This window comes from Pinus tabuliformis, chromosome 2_1 (genome assembly GCF_031772625.1).
Source record: "Pinus tabuliformis cultivar Carrire ecotype Pingquan chromosome 2_1, CPIR1, whole genome shotgun sequence".
Classification (NCBI taxonomy): domain Eukaryota; kingdom Viridiplantae; phylum Streptophyta; class Pinopsida; order Pinales; family Pinaceae; genus Pinus; species Pinus tabuliformis.
In genome coordinates this window covers 708,322,875-708,339,835 of record NC_142299.1, presented here as the reverse complement: position 1 = coordinate 708,339,835, position 16,961 = coordinate 708,322,875, and the positions used below count along the sequence as shown (strand labels likewise).

The 16,961-nt window shown below is 43.5% G+C and overlaps 1 protein-coding gene across 2 annotated transcripts in view; it reads left to right on the top strand.

Moving 5' to 3' along the window:
* The window catches only part of LOC149202551 (catalytic/ hydrolase), a 392,521-nt gene that overhangs the window by 333,475 nt on the left and 42,085 nt on the right, over nt 1-16,961 (top strand). The window lies entirely within an intron of this gene.

Here is a 16,961-nt window from a genome sequence, read left to right as displayed (position 1 = left end):
AGAGACAACGCAGAGGGCCTACGTTGGGGTTTGGACGACCAATTTTTCTGAAGAAGCCAGTGCTAGAATTGCTTGTGGAGGAGAGAATTCTCTCTAATTATTTCTATCAGATACTCGTTGATTGGATTGCCAGTTGGGCATCCATAGATTGTACTCAGAATTTTTGCTGCATAATAATAATAAAACCCTCATTTGCTGCACTGGTTTTCCCAAGCTGGGTTTTTCCAGGGACAGTTGTCCAAAAATAATGGTGTCATTTTTATTATGTGTGCACTAGTATTTTCTCAGTTTCCAGCGCTATTTTATTCCGTAGTTTATTTGTGAAAATCAGTGTGAATTATTTTATTTTTGCTGTGGCAGACAACAAGTAAATTGATAAATAAATTAACAATTAGAAAAATAATTTCTAGTTGTTGTGATTGATAAAATTTTCACATTCCCTTCCATCATTGGGCATTTTTGGCTTGGTTGTGGGGTTTTGGCATCAAAATTTGACATCTTCTTGTGGTTGCAGGCTTATGGTAAGGTTCTACATTGTTTTTCATCTCTAACACTTTGTGTTTGCAGCGATTTTCTTGCTAACATTGTGGTTGCAGGAAGTGGAAGCCATCTTCAAGCCTTCTAGGCCTTTAGGCCTCTTGGTTTGCCTCTCTTTCCCTCATTATTTTCTCTGTTTTGCTACAACCATTTATGCAGTCATATAAATCAAATAAAAAACATTAAAATTGACCAAAGATCATCTAATAATCACTTAACTTAATTAGCTAATCATTGGAGCTTATTTGGCATTGATAATTTGGCATCTTGTTGGCTTATGAAAGACTGAATCATTAATTTTCTGAGTTATCATATGTTTGATATATGTTATTTTGGGGTCTGATCTGAACATCAAAAGTCTGATCTATAGCTTCTAAGCAGTCTCATAATCAACTAGATATCATTGGAAGTTTAATGCATTGATTTTCTAACTTATATTTGACATCTTGCATTGTTCCTTGACTGCCATTATAAATTTGCAGACCTCTGAAAACAAGGTTGCAGCAGTAATAAATCACATATAAGTCTCTAAAATTGGCTAAGGAACTCTTATAATTCATAATCATTTATGGTGGAAGTGATTTAGACTTGAAATTTGATCATTGACATCTATTTGCACTCTTGCATTCACATACATAAGTGCTCTAATGAAGTTGATAAGTGTTTAATAAGTTTGGCTAATTGCTCTAAGTGACATTGTGATCCTGTTTCTCATTGCTATTGACATTATTGGATAATTGGGTACATTGTTCATTGTTAAATTGGATATCTCTTGTGGATGCTATTTTAATCATAGTTGTGATAAGAAATCTAAATCTCTCTCTTGTGTATCTAATTGGCATATTGGTGATTCATTGATATAATCTTGAAGATTGTTAATTGTCTTAAGAAGCATTGATCTTGTCTTATTTATCACTTGAGCAATTGTCTATTGGTATTACTGCAACATTTTCTGGCACCGTTAAGTTTGAGCACTTTCTCTTGTGGTTGAGATTGTCATTCATCTATTGTTTAAGTACTTCATTGTTCATAATTGAAGATCATTGTAATTAAGTACTTAAGAAACTTAATAATCTCACCTTAAGAGCACTTATATCTTGCATTTGCATTTTAGGATTAGTCTCTCGCGTTAATTAATTAACTTCCAAGCATAAGCTTGGTCGATAGAAAGATAAGCCCACCTTTCTCATCTAGCTTAAGGAGTCTAGTACCTCTTTAGTGGTTAACATGGTGACTTTGCAGTTGTCAGAGCCATAGTCTCTGTAGCGCCAAAGGCATCGGGTGGCTAGAACCTAAGGGGAGGTATAGTTAATCAAGCCTTAGCTTGCTTCCCCTTGACTTCTCTCTCACAACCTAATCTAGAGACTAGTTTCAGAAAAATTAAGATGAAGAACTCACTTAGATAGGCATATAATTTAAAATAAACCAAGATTTTGCATCTCACCTAGATTGTAGGATTTGCATCTCATTTAGAATAATGAAGCATCCTTAAAGCAACAACTGTTCATTCGATAACTTGGTAAATATTTTTTCTTAAGAAAGTAATTGAGTCCATTCAACTCACTCGTCTTCCATAATAATCTAATCAAATTGTTTAAACTTGCTATTTCAACCAAGTTGCTAGGCCATTCAGTTGTGTCTCTCGGACTTGTTAGTTGCCAACGAGTCTCCCATCTTCACATTTTATAGGGACTACCCCCCATAGTTTGTTGTAGGAAGACAGCTAGAACGGAGAGGGTGGGGATCAGAGTGACAACCCCTGTCTTTAGCATTGTTGCGTATTGCCTGTACAGTTTGGGTGACAACAAGACCGAATATGAATCCAATGAATTCAATGACTTCTGTAGAGAGGTTGGCATTAAGAGGGAGACAACTGTTCCATACATTCCAGAGCAGAATGGTGTTGTTGAAAGAAAGAATTGAACAATCATGGAAGCCACCCATGAGGTCTATCGAAATCCTTGTGGGGAGAAGCTGCCAAAACTGTCGTAAATGTTCAAAATAGGAGCCCTTATCAAGCCTTGGATTTCAAGACACCCGAAGAAGTTTTCACTGGTAAGAAACCTGATGTTTCTTATTTTAGAATCTTTGGTTGTCTTGTGTATTTTCATGTGCCTAAAGAGAAAAGGAATAAGTTGGAAGCTTCTGGGAAGAAAGTTATATTCGTTGGATACAGTGAAAATTTAAAGGCATATAGAATTTATGTACCTAGGTCTGATGCATTACTTCCTAGGCCTCGAGGTCTGACAAAATCTAGGCGAGATTTTCCTTTCTCAAGGAAAATACATTGTGAAGTTGTTAGAAAGATGTGGGATGGTGGAATGCAAGTCTGTGTCTACTCCGATGGAACTCAACTTCAAGAAGCTATGTGGAAGTGTTGTTGGTCCCAAATTGGCAAATCCTTCTGAATATAGACAACTTGTGGGGGCCCTAATGTTCTTGGTAAACTATTGACTGGACATATGCTTTGCTGTAAATACTTTGTGTCAATTTATGGTTGTTGGGCGTGGGATCCCCCAAGGGAAGTTTTGGGGCTTAGAGCCCAGATTTTAGACAAAGATTGTAATTTCGATATAAAGACTCCGCATTTTGTGGGCGCGGAGCGCGTAGTTTGTAAAAGAGTTATAGGGTTGTCTGCGTTTAATTTTGTTAATGTAATGTCGGCTGTAGAGATCTACCCATGGTTCGCGGACCATGGGATTGTATAAATAGAGCGAGGCTCTAAGTAGTTAAAAGGCAATCAATTGATCAATCAATCACGATGAGGATGAAGAGTTGAGTCATATCTGTGGAGTAAAGCCTAGTTTTGGGTCGTAGAATAGGAGGCGGCTCTGCAGCTGAGTGCGCAGAGGCCTAGTAGTCCGCAGCTGAGTGCGCGGACCCTTGCAGCTGAGTGCATAGGGTGAGTCGAGTCTGTAACAATTGGAAGTATTAATAAAGAGAAGTTTTTTATCATTTTTGCGTATCTATTACCTGTTTCATGCATTTGTTACATTGGATACAAATTGCACGTTTAATGCTTATATGATGCGCGAATGTGTATAACTGTGTTGATTAAGAGAACACAAGATAGAATAACTGGTTACGCGAAGATAAGTAGGGTCTGTTAAGAAGATAAGTAAGATACGCGATGTAGTTAGGGGAATTGGCACAGGTCGCTGCCATAGCAACGCGAAAGCATCTCAGCCCCTGGTTAGGACTGCGCGAAAGACGATTATAACAGATCGCGAAGGTATTGAAGGCTAGAATAGTGCGTGAAACGACTTGCGCGAAGGCAGACATAGTTGGACTAAATCGACATTACAGACATCTCAAGGGTGTGGAAACTTGGTTCCAACATCCCCCCATACTGCTTCGAGTGAGACTTCAGTGCGCGCTCTGCGGGCTGATGCCGAAAGGGCCAGTAGTGTAGGGATTTGTTTAGCTAAATAACTCCGAACTTGGGTCAGGCCCCAATAAGCCAACAAATGGTTTTGTTGCTACGACCGGAATCTGCATAGAGATGTCTGATGTCGTATCATTAGAATCCAACTAAGAAAGAAATTGAAGGTTGATTGGACAGAAGAATTGACGAGTTCGCGGTGCAGGACAACAGAAACCCGCAACTGTCAAAAGAGGAGTGGTTAGACAACTACTTGTATACGGAGATCCATGAAATCTTCTTCGCGTCCTTCCCTACTGAGCTATACGAGTGGATTGCGAAGCTAGTAGATAACCAAGGAAGGTGGAAGCTTGACGGTCCTATTGTGTGGACCCTAGAGTTAGTATGAATGTTGGAAGCATCGGAGGATAAGATAGCGCGCGCCGTTGATCATTGGCTCAACCGAATTATAGGAGGATTCATTACTGAGTTCGCAGTTGACACCTCAGTTAGCTACAGTGAGGCAGAACGACACTTTCTCAAAGGAGCGCGAGATAAGTACGTAAAGTCTTTGAATACTTGGATTAAAATGCTATTGTGCGAAAAGAGGGTTATGCAGTTACCTTGATGTTCGGGGCTACGCAAAGTGGAAAAGCTTACAGGAACGAAGGAAATAAGGGACCAGAAACTAGCCCCTTGATTTCACCTTCGCGAGGGGACGAGGAAGAGCTCGTGAAGGTCTCACCGCGAAGTGCGATCCACTTCATAAGACAAAGAATTTTGCGAATACCACCTCCACCCACACCGCCACCAGCTTCACCACCATCACCTCCATCTTCACCCGTACCCCCTCCACCACCATCACGATTCAATATGGCAAGCACAGTGAAGTTGCCTATGTTTAAAGGTTTGGGAAATGAGGATTTGGACCAATTCTGGTTCGTGATTAGGGCTGTATGGGAAGCACAAGGAGTTACGGATGACAATATAAAGAAAATGACATTGGTTAGCGCCTTGCAGGACCACGCGCTGACTTGGTATATTAAGTAATCCAATGATAATCCAAATGCAGGAATCGCGGATATCCAAACAGTGCTAAATAGAGAATTTAGCAGGGCGAAGTCTGAAGTGCAGTCGATCATCAGATTCAAAGAGATCACGATGCTACCAGGCGAGACTCCTTGGGAGCTGGATCAGAGGCTGAAATGTACGATTCGCGAAGCTAATATGAATCTGACGGATGGACAACATCGCGAGTGGTTTGTAGCTTTGCTAATGCCACATTTAAGGAGTGCGCTATCACAGCAAAAGATAATAACTCAGGCAGAGGCCTTGGAGATTGCTATGAGGCTACATGAGACCCCGATGCAGGATCCTAACCTAGGAGTTCAGCAGATCCACGCGCAGCTGAAGAATTTATGCCTTGAGATGCAGAGTCTGAAACAAGACAAGACAACTTGACCAGAAGTGCGCGAAGAGGTATGGTGTGTAAAATGCAAGAGTCAGGGTCATGACAAAGACCACTGCTCGGTTTTTACAAATTACCTCGCAGGAGGAGGACCGATGCCTTTAAGGCCAGAAGCTCAAGTAGGACCTAGCGTGGCACCTGCTTTGTGGTGCACGATCTGTCAAATAGCTGGAAAACATGCCACAGACAATTGTCACTTGTTACAGAAGTATATGCAAACTTTGCAACAATTGTTCTGCAACTTTTGTAGGTCAGTGGGACATGATGAGCGCACTTGCAGAAGCTATGAGTTGATGATGGATAGAACTCCCACCTACAGAGTTTAGGCCGAAACGCAGCCCCTTGACCAGAATGCAGGAATGGCGTGAACAGGATTTCAGGGGCGCAGATGAGGCTGAGGCGGAGGAGGACCTGGAAGAGGTCATGAACAGTTGATATGCTACAGTTGCAGAGGGCCAGAACATTATGCCTGCAATTGCACGAATCCAACGTGCCCATCGTGTTTGTATTGCACCTTGTTTGATCATGAGACAGAAGATTTTCCTACGCTGATAGCTAGGATACGCGACAAAGGAGTGCTACCGCCTCCCCCGACTCAGAACCTGTAGATGATGAGGTCTGAGCCGCGTGAGGAAGATCTGAATGTGAACATTGTGCTCCGAAGTGGAATCGCAATGGGAGATGACAAAGGCAAACAACCAGAAGATAGTACTTGGGTTTTCAAGGCTCCGGCGAAAGAAGCAGAGTTTGATTTGGAGCACACTTAGGAAACCTTCATGGAAGCTAAGAAGAGCTTCGCTGATGCCTCCACTTCAGGAAGCAAAGATAAACCAGAGCTGGAAATGGACCCATCTATGCTCACAACGTTCCTGGAAACATGTATGAAGTTACTGCACGATAGTAAGGTTGTGAAAGGGTTACAGGAACTCATCAACAGATGCACTGGGACTGCGCCAGGAGAACTGCGCGTAGTCCGGAAGATCGGAAAGCATAAGACAAGAACGGGAAGAGAGATGAGACTAACCGCACAGATCGAAGAATATGAGATGGACCAAGTAATTCTAGATTTGGGATCAGATGCAAATGTTCTGCCGAAGCAGACATGGGAGCGAATGGGGTGACCTACGCTGTAGTGGTCTCCAATTCAGCTGAGGATGGCGAACCAGCAAAAAATAATACCCATGGGGCGATTGCAAGGAATAATTGTGGATATTGAGGGAGCGAGCACGCTAGCGGATTTTGAAGTGATAGAGATTGTTGATGATAACAATCCCTACCCCGCGCTCTTAGGAATTGACTGGGCCACTGACATGAATGGGGTAATCAATCTGAAGAAGCGCAAAATGATTTTTGAAAAGAAGTCACTGCGCGTAATTATACCCTTGGACCCTGCTGAAGGATCACGCTATACGGAGCCGGTTCGCAACTATGAAAGTGATGATGATTTGGACTGCATCTATAAGGTAATAGCGCGAGACCAGGACTGGGTGAATCCCACTGCAGATGGGTGGATTGAATGGGAACGTGAAAGCTCCTGTACTTCAGATTCGGATGAAGAAATAGAACGATGGCAGAATTGGTTACATGAGGTAACTACACCAGTGTTGATAATATCGCCGAAATATCGGCGATATTCGCAAATCTCGCGATATTTTCGGCGAGCCGAAATATCGCCCCGAAAAAATCGCGATATTTGCGAGATTTTGGCGATATTTTCGTATATAGCGCGAGACGATGGTAAATATCGTCGGCGGCCTTTATAAATTGGGTTTTTGGTTTTTGATGCGTCATTTCGTTTTCCGATTTCGGGAGAGCTGGAGACGCTGCGAAGGAGGGTTTACAGGTATGCTCCAACGTTAATATGTATTATGGAGTCCCTTGTGAATCGTGATCACTTGGTATTGCAGATTGTAGCATTGATATTGCAGAATCGCAGATTGTAGCGTTGATAAATCATAATAGATATTGTGAGGGTGGCAGCGTTACATGTTTTTCCAGCACCAATGTTAATGTATTAAATTATTAATGCCCAACATTATTATTGAAAAATGCAACGCTCATCTTGCAATCACTCATCGGTAATGGGCACAAGTTACAACTATGCATGGAGCTTGGAACCTTTACATGGTTCTGCGGCCTGCCTATTTCTAAAGTTTAAACTTTAAACAGATATCATTACACGGCTGCATGGTGTTTTTTGGGGCAAGCTATCATGTAAAAGTTTTAACTTAAAACTAGTACTAATATGATCGTCCTTCTCCATATGATTTGGCCTTTGATAAATATCCAAGGTCTGGACAAGGCTGAAACCAAATCTATCCCCGTCTTCAAGGTGTAACTTCAAATATTTGTCCTCAAAATCATTCTTCAAACCAAGTTTTGTCCCTTTTGGTGGTTGCTCTAAGAACATACTTTGTATCCCCGGAAGTTTTCTGTTTCTCTTAGTTACATCACCATTTGCACCCAATACCTCAAAACGAGCATCATTTCTGCATATAAGTTCATGGTTTATGACTGATGAATACATTGAAAGATTCACATCTTCTTGATGGGCTGGATAACTCCATTCCTGAGCAGAGGAAAAACTGGTATGGTTGCTGGCATAAATAACAAAGGATCTTGAATTTTTTGGCTGGTAAAATCTAGAAGCAGTAGCAATTTATCACCACATGACTTCTATCTAGACAATTTGGATCTCCATACACAACAGTACGACCAGTTCTGTCTCTCCAAGAGTTGTAGACTTTGCTTTGACCATGTCAGTGTGATACTATTATTGGAATTATCTCCAAATCTAAAACTATGCAGAAAGCCATCTTCAGGGAACATTGCAATATTTGTCCCAAAAGCATAATGACTTCTTTATCCAACTAGAGGATATGGACCATTTAATATATGTGATGTTGTTTTGTTTGAGTCCTTGATTGGACAATTATCACTATCAGGGATCAACAGGATATGTGATGTTATTTTGTTTGAGTCCTTGATTGGACAATTATCAATTTATCACTATCAGGGATCAGCAGGATTTGGTATCGCCTTTGAAGTTTGATGTATCATTTCTATTTGACATCATATATATCAGTGTTTTCTTCATATTTATGTGCCAATGTGTTTAGTTCATGTTGTTATTGCTTTATATGTTTAGAAATCTGAAAAAAATGAATATATTATGCATTTTTTATGCTTGCCGATATTTGCCGATATTTTGCCGATATTTTCGCCGATATTTCCGATAAGATATTTTCCGGACCCTCGCCGATATTTTCCCGATACCGATATTATCAACACTGAACTACACTGAATTGTAATATGATGACAAGGTCGTTGCGCTGCGTATCAACAAAAGTAAGAGACCTGCCTACTTATGATGGTTTAAGTGAGGTAGATACCTTCTTGGATAAATTTGAAAGAGAAGTGCGGGAAAAGCAATGATTCTAGGCCTTGGATTGGGTACTGCGCACTACGTCTGCGAGATGGTGGGGTACACACAAAAGAAGGTTTGACGACTGGCATGAATGTAGGAGAATGATGCGCACACGATTTGGGAAGCCTAGGGTGCAACTGGCAGAAAAGTACAATTGATGGGATGATCTGCGTGCACATCTGGCTAAGTGGATGCAGGTATATGGAGAAGAGCCACAATCGACACAGATGCACACGAACTCGACGCTAAAATACATGGTCAATAAGCATGTGTTGGGGGGGCGACCTTGCAGATGGCTCTTAATGTTAGGAAGACATTTTGCTAGAAGACTAATCACGCAGAAGATTCTACGCGCAAGAGCGTTCAACAAGGTATGCAGCACGCTGAACAAGGTATGCAAAGCGCAACAAAGTGATTGGGACCTGCTCATGCCTGTAGTATTATGGGCTTATAGGACGACATGCAAGAAACTGACACGATAGACACCTTTTAGGCTTGTCTATGGGGTGGAAGCTGTGATGCCTATGGAATACATCGTGCCTAGTTTGCACATAGTAGCGCTCACAGGTATGACGGATCACAGAGCCTTGGAGGAGAGGCTCGCGCAGTTGGAGGAGCTCAAGGAAGAACGATTTTTGGCTAGATTTCACCAGCAGGTCCAAAAGCAGCGCGAAAAGGCTTGGCACGATCGACATATTAAGTTGCGCACCTTCAAGGTGAATGATTTGGTGTTGTTGTATGATAGTAAGTTCGATAAATTCCCAGGGAAGCTCAGAATGCATTGGCTGGGACCGTATGTTATTAAGGAGATCACAGATGGTGGCGCGGTGCAGTTGGTAAAGTTAAATGGAGAACTCTTCCCAGGAAAAGTCAATGGCAGTCGTTTGAAGCCATACATAGGGGGCTCGGCCATCTGACTAGCTGACAGAAGCACAGTCTTAGCGCTCCAGGTAGCTGAAAGGAGGCGCGGGACTATAAACTACTTTGCCTGAGAGCTGCGCGATGTCAGGACTGCACGCAGTAATGAAGTGTCATAGGGTTCGCAACAGCGCGAGGGTAGCTACGCTGCCGCGCAGATAGTCACTATTCACCATGTGATGCTTGGTTTGAGACCAAATGGAGCGGGTGACAGGCATTTAAGGCGAACTTTATGGGCTAGATTCTTGAAAATCTGCCGCCAATCGAGCATTAATGGACCGAATGTGGGGGGAACGGTCGAATTCAAATTCAAAAGGCGCTATAAATTACAAAGGGCTGTCCAACAAACAACACTTGGCAATTTGAGGACTGAGTTGTTACGCACACAGATATTCATGAACCGAGACTGGTTCGATCTTTTGAAGGCGAATTCGTTACTTGAGCAATTACCTGAGACGTTAAGAGAATTGTGGAATCACAATCTAGCATCACCTAAAGAAGCCATGGATACCTGAATAATGACCGCTGAGGGAGCCGCGCAGGCCATTATGGAAGTGGAAGCCCCAGAAAGTGTTGGGATAGTCGCAGAAATCCCTAAATCGCCGTGCATGCCGAGACCCAAGAAAGACAAGCAGGCCATCGTTCCGATATGCGTATCACTTAGAAATCTATTGAGGGCTAGGCTCACCATGGAAGAAAAGGGGAAGGCTATCAATTTGGAGGCCGATGAGGAAGAAGAATTTGAAGAAATCCTGGTAGAGGAGGAGGATGTAGAAATGGAGGTTGAAACCCAGGGTGCAGACCCTCTTACCAGACTGCCCGCATATGTTCCTCCGTAGAAGGGTAAAGCAAAGGTGCCCAAAGATATAGATGAGAGCAAGAGTTCTCTGTAGATTCCGCTGCTCCTTGATGACATTATTTCTGAAGGAGCGCACTTGGGACGAGTGCCGGTACTGAAATTTGAGGATTGGGACCTCGCGGATCACGAGAAGTTCCCGCATCTTGCGACTGCGTAGCTAATGCGCCAGAAGATAGACACATTAGCTGGAATGATAGAGTTGGCGGCGCGCAAATGGCTGAGAGGAGTTGAGAAAGCAGGGTTGCTAAACCTGCTCTGGGTACTGCATTACCATCGTGCCCCAGTGACCATTTTTGTCATCAGGCAACTGCTCTGCCTGGTACATGATGGGTGCTTGTGGCTAGAGGAGCCCATCCCCATCACAGACCATTTGATTCACAGAATTACCTGGCTCCCTTGCAAAGGGGAGGACCCAACAAATATCTTGGAGGGAAAGAGTGATGATTTGGCCATCGCGGAGGCTTTGCAGAAGTTTAAGATGGAGAAGAAGAAGGGAGGGTACGCCATTTCCAACATCAACAACTCTGTGGTTAAAGTCGCGATGCAAATATTGGCAGGGAAGGTTATGCGAAAGTGCCGCGCGGATGAAGTGCCCGCGTTGGTGATTGCACTAGCAGCGCAATGCGCAGAAGGGGTCCAATTCAACTGGGAAAACTATTTATGTGGAGAATCCCTTTAGAACTGTCGCGAGGCACAGGAGTAGGGAAAAAATTTTCACTATGTGTGGCTTCTGTTGTCAATAGTACTGGTGGCCTGGGAATTGCTCGAAGATAGCCAGTTCCCAACGATCGTGTAGGACCTTCTAGACGCAGTGAAGTACGCTTCGCTGTGGGCAACCATGGATGCACAAAGGATAAGGGACAACAAAATATCCTGGGTGCTCATGGAGATGAACATCAGAATGGAGATTAATCGCAAGCCGCAGATATCGCCCACAGTCTACAACAGTCTGCAGAGCTTCATGGAGTTCAAGGCAGATTTCCACCATGTCTACATTAGGGTGCAGAAGGACCCCACGAAGACGTGGCGCGAGTTACTTTGTTTGGCGACTGATGATGTCATCTTCGCAGTCCTTGAGTCGTGGTTGCTGGAGTGGTGTGCTCCAACTAGCTCTGTGGTGGAAGCAGAAAAGTCTACCGCGCAGCGGAAGAAGGAAGAGGTGAAACTGCGGATGGTGCAATTGGTAGAGAAACGTAGGAAGGAAGAAGCAGCGGCTAAGGCCCAGGTAGCGCGTGATGCTGCAAAGTCGGCAGAAGAGCAACAAAAGACAATAGAAGGAGAGCGCGAAGGACAGAAGTCGCCTTCGCCTGAGTCGGAGACCGATACATAGCAAGGTGGCAGGACCTACAGACAGCGTCCACTCAGCTAAAATGTTCATGCCCAAGAGAGCAAGTAGGGCCTCGAAAGAAGTCGAAGGCTTCAAAGACTTTGTTCGAACCGATCACCCTCACTGAGGGGGATCTCCATGATATTGGCGAAACGGTGAGGGATGTCACCGCAGAGGCCCTCCAGCAGTTTGAGGAGCAACACCAGATGGTGTTGGGGGCTCTCCGGACGCAGATACAGGAGTTGCAGGTGCGCACTCCACAGGCTGGCACTGTGTCAACTAGCCTCGCAGTAGGTACGTCCACGGCCGAGGAAACGCTGCGCACCCTGGCGACTAACACAATAGTGCTGCCAGATGGTGCACTCGTTACAGAAAATGAGGCCGACAGGCCTATGGTCAATGGGTTGAAGGGAATTAGATTAAACGTGGCTGCGCTCCCTCGGGAGACACTCTATATTTTGCAGGATGGAGTCATTGCAAAACTACGAGCCAGGGAGGGTCGCGCGCTCTAGGTAATGAGCGAGCAGCGCATCAACATTGAATAGTTGAGCCTGCAGCGTGACGAGGTAGTGGCACAGAACAGACAAATAGTGTAGGTGGTGGAGGAAGCTTGCCAGATGGTCCCGGAGTTGGTCATTCGAGCAGAGGAACCGGTGGAGGCGTGCGTCCGGAAGTTAGCAGTAGGGGTGCGCGACGCCAGAGAGGAAATGGCCAGGGTTCAGCTGGAGCTGAACCTTCAGATAGCAGAACTGCAGTTGAAGACGTAGCCTTCAACTCCACCAGAGGTTAAGGAACATCGCGCCACCGCGATCATGACAGCAATAACAGTGGTCAGCAGTGCAGTGATAGACTAGATAAAGTTGCTCGAGCAGTCGTTCGAGGTCCTCACCACCCTGCAGGAGGACCTGAACATACAATGCCAAGAGACAAAGGCGCGTGAGCTGCAGCAGAGATACGATGAAGTAAAAGGGACTGCGCAGACGGTTGCCCTTACACAGAGGCTCGTGAGGATGCAGCAAGCTAAAGCGCTCAAGGAGCAGGTGGATGTTGCTCGACATAAGGAAGCAGTTTTGAAGGCACGCTTACAGCCGTGGATCGATGAGGCGTACACCATTACAACCTCCATTGAAGCAAAGCTCACGCAGCTGCAAGCAACACAGGAAAGGATCCAGGGCAGCAGTTCAGCCATGGCGGTCACTGAACAGCGCGTCGAAGAAGTACAACAGGCAGCTGCTCAGTGTGCTGCCAAACTTGCAACGATCTAGTGAGAGTTGGGAGGTCTTTGCGCAAAGATCTCCGCATCGACAGAGTGACTTAAGGGCGAGTCACGATGTTTGTGTTGGGGGCCTGTTGGGTGTGGGATCCCCAAGGGAAGTTTTGGGGCTTAGAGCCCAGATTTTGGTCAAAGATTGTAATTCCGATGTAAAGACTCCGCATTTTGTGGGCGCGGAGCGCGTAGTTTTTTAAAGAGTCATAGGGTTTTGCGTCCTTAATTTTGTTAATGTAATGTCGGCTGTAGAGATCTACCCATGGTCTGCGGACCATGGGATTGTATAAATAGAGCGAGGCTCTAAGTAGTTAAAAAGCAATCAATCGATCAATCAATCATGATGAGGATGAATAGTTGAGTCATATCTGTGGAGTAAAGCCTAGTTTTGGGTCATAGAATAGGAGGAGGCTCTGCAGTTGAGTGCACAGAGGCCTAGTAGTCCACAGCTGAGTGCGCAGACCCCTGCAGCTAAGTGTGTAGGGTGAGTCGAGTCTGTAACAATTGGAAGTATTAATAAAGAGAAGTTTTTTATCATTTCTGCATATTTATTACTTGTTTCATTCATTTGTTACATTGAATATAAATTGCATGTTTAATGCTTATATGATGCCCGAATGTGTATAACTGTGTTGATTAAGTGAACGCAAGATAGAATAACTGGTTATATGAAGATAAGTAGGGTCTGTTAAGAAGATAAGTAAGATACACGGTGTAGTTAGGGGAATTAGCATAGGTCGCTGCCATAGTAGCGCGAAAGCATCTCAGCCCCTGGTTAGGACTGCGCGAAAGACGATTATAACAGATCGCGAAAGTATTGAAGGTTAGAATTGTGCGCGAAACGACATGCGTGAACGCAGAAATAGTTGGACTAAACCGACATCACAGACATCTCAAGGGTGTGGAAATTTGGTTCCAGCATCCCCCCCATACTGCTTTGGGTGAGACTTCAGTCCATGCTCCGCGGGCTGATGCCGAGAGGACCAGTAGTGTAGGGATTTGTTTGACTAAATAACTCCGAACCTGGGTCAGGCCTTAATAAACCAACAATGGTTGAGCCTCATCACATACATTGGGTTACTACAAAGAATCTCTTAAGATATCTTCATGGCACTATCAACTATGGACTAAGATACACTGCTGGGAATTTGAGGCTACATGGATATTTTGATGTTGACTGGGTTGGCAGTGTGGTGGATAGAAAGAGCACGTCTAGATGTTACTTCTCTTTGGGATCTGCTTCAATTTCTTGGATGAGCAGGAAGCATAAATCAGTTGCACTAAGCACTGTCGAGGCTGAATATATTGCAGCTAGTATGGCTTGTTGTGAAGCAATTTGGTTGAAGAAGCTTTGCAGTGAGCTATTTGAGCATGTGTTGTATACCATCGTTATCTACTGCGACAATCAAAGTGTGATTCGCCTTTCAAAGTATCCTATGTTTCACAATCTCTCCAAGCATATTGATATCAGGTACCACTTTATCTAAGATATGGTACAACAGGAAGCAATAAGGCTCCAACATTAGGACAGATGAATAAGTCACGAACATCCTCATGAAGCTGTTGGGGAAGGTCAAGTTCTTGGCCTTCCGAGAGACGTGGAAGGACCCTCCCATGAGGGTCCTGCTTATGTTGGACATTGAGCTCTGGGAGCTCCTGGGGGCCTGGGGCACTTCTTAGAGATATGTGCGACCATAGGGTGAGTGGTTCACCTTCCCCTATAGGTGTGTTGTGTACAGGGTGAGTGGTTCATCTTCCTCTGTGATACCCCATGATGATATATGAGAGCAAAGGGTGAGTGATTCACCTTCCCCTATGGCTGATGATATATGCATAGGATGAGTGGTTCACCTTCTCTTGCGGATGCCCCAACATACATCCTACCCTTGCAGTTTGGGACTCTTGGGAAGTACCTCTCATTTGGCCAATGAGTTGGGAAAAGTGGTTAGGGACCATAACACTACAAATGGACGCATCATGTACTACCATACTTCCTATGTCTAGGATGCATGGTGTTCAACAACTTAATCACTCAAGATCAAGTCTGATTGGGGTTCTACCCCTGTTTATGTGGACTGACTTTTGTTAGTGGAGAGTGGTAAGGACTTGTGACTCACTCTAGATCGATTCTTATTATCTATATCAATCTTCAGCAGAGACAAGACAAGATGCAAATATAGTACATGATGATCCAGATGGCATTATGATGGATATTAGGAGGTGGAATTCTTCCTAGTTGAGAGGGAGTGTTAAAATGTGCCACTAGGGCCATATTCCACTTTGGGCAGCTCATTTGATGAAGATGATTATTGGATTGAATTCCTCTTTCGAGAGGACCAAAATCGACCTAAAGATCACTAAATTTAGACAAGGAGAAATATATTTTTGAAGTCAAACCCACACGTGCAATTTGTCAAGGTTGCTTGGGGTCAAGTTGGACAAATTGATCTTCCTCTATCTCATATAAATAAAAGTGACCTCCAACCTCATTTGGCACATTCACAACACATCATTCTTCTCTCTCCTCATCTGATTGGGCTGTACAAATCACAACCAACCTTGTTTCATCTCACACTTGCGAGTGTTTGGAGGACAGTTTGACTGGGCGTTACTTTTTTTAGCCAAATTTGACCAGTGTTGACCGAGCCTTGTTTGACCTCATTTGATATCAGTTTTTGTGGGAGAATCTCTGTTTGGGAAGGCCGCATATTCTAGCACATGTATCGAGATTTTTTGGGCAGGTTGACTTGCGTTAACTATAGGCTTGTTTGACTGAAGGGTTGACTTATGTTTGACCAAATTTGACTGCTCCAAAGTTGATTGTTTTCGCTGTTGTTTGTCTATCAAGAGAGGCTGAGGTCCTCTCTCCTTTGACTGAGATGTTTTGGAACATTTTGACCAGACTTTGACTGCTATTGATTTTCTGGTTAGGGAAGAATTTCACTGCTGTTGACTGAGGGTAGAATTGTAGATTTGACTGGGTAGTTTTGGATAGTGGTATTGATCATCAAATTGACAAGTCAATTTTGACTTTGTCTTTGTATTATTGTACTCTCTCTCTGTTGAACATTTGATATTTATAATAGGAAGAATTGATCAAGGGTTTTCCCCATCTTGCGGTTTTTCCCTGGCTTGAGCCAAATTCTTGGGTTCTCTTGTCTTGGATTGTCTTCTGTAGTTTATTGTTTATGTTCTATCTACATTTACTGTCAATGTGAATTAATGGTTTATGTGATTATTATTGGAGATAAAGTGAATTGATATTGAGCTAATAAAAGGACATTGAAGTAATCGCTGCAAGCATAGAACATACCATTGTTATTGTTGTACCTTGGAAGACAACCTCTGATTGAGGAGAGGTCAGTGCCCAAGACATTTATTCAAAATAATGAAAAGATGGATTGGTTGTCCCATTGTTCAAACCTCAGAGATTATTTTTAAAGGCAATGCTTCTTAATCTTTAATGGAAAGAAACACTTTGTCTGAAGTGGCCTTTTGATGTTGGTTACAACTTAAATGAAAGAAGAAACAAAAAGATAGTGGAAAGTCTCCAACATAGGTTGCTTAATGCAGAATCTGTGTTTTCAACTTTAGAAGAAAATGTAATTAACAGAATAGGAAAGATGAGCGCATCATTAAGGAATTTTAACTTTAAATTACAGAGAACTAGTTTTCAGAACTGTAATATTAAAGACCAACAACTTCATTACTCTTTACTATGAAGAAAACATTAAATGAAACAAAGGGAAAATACATTTGTACTCAACAGGTGTCTGGAATCACTTCAAACTTCTTTA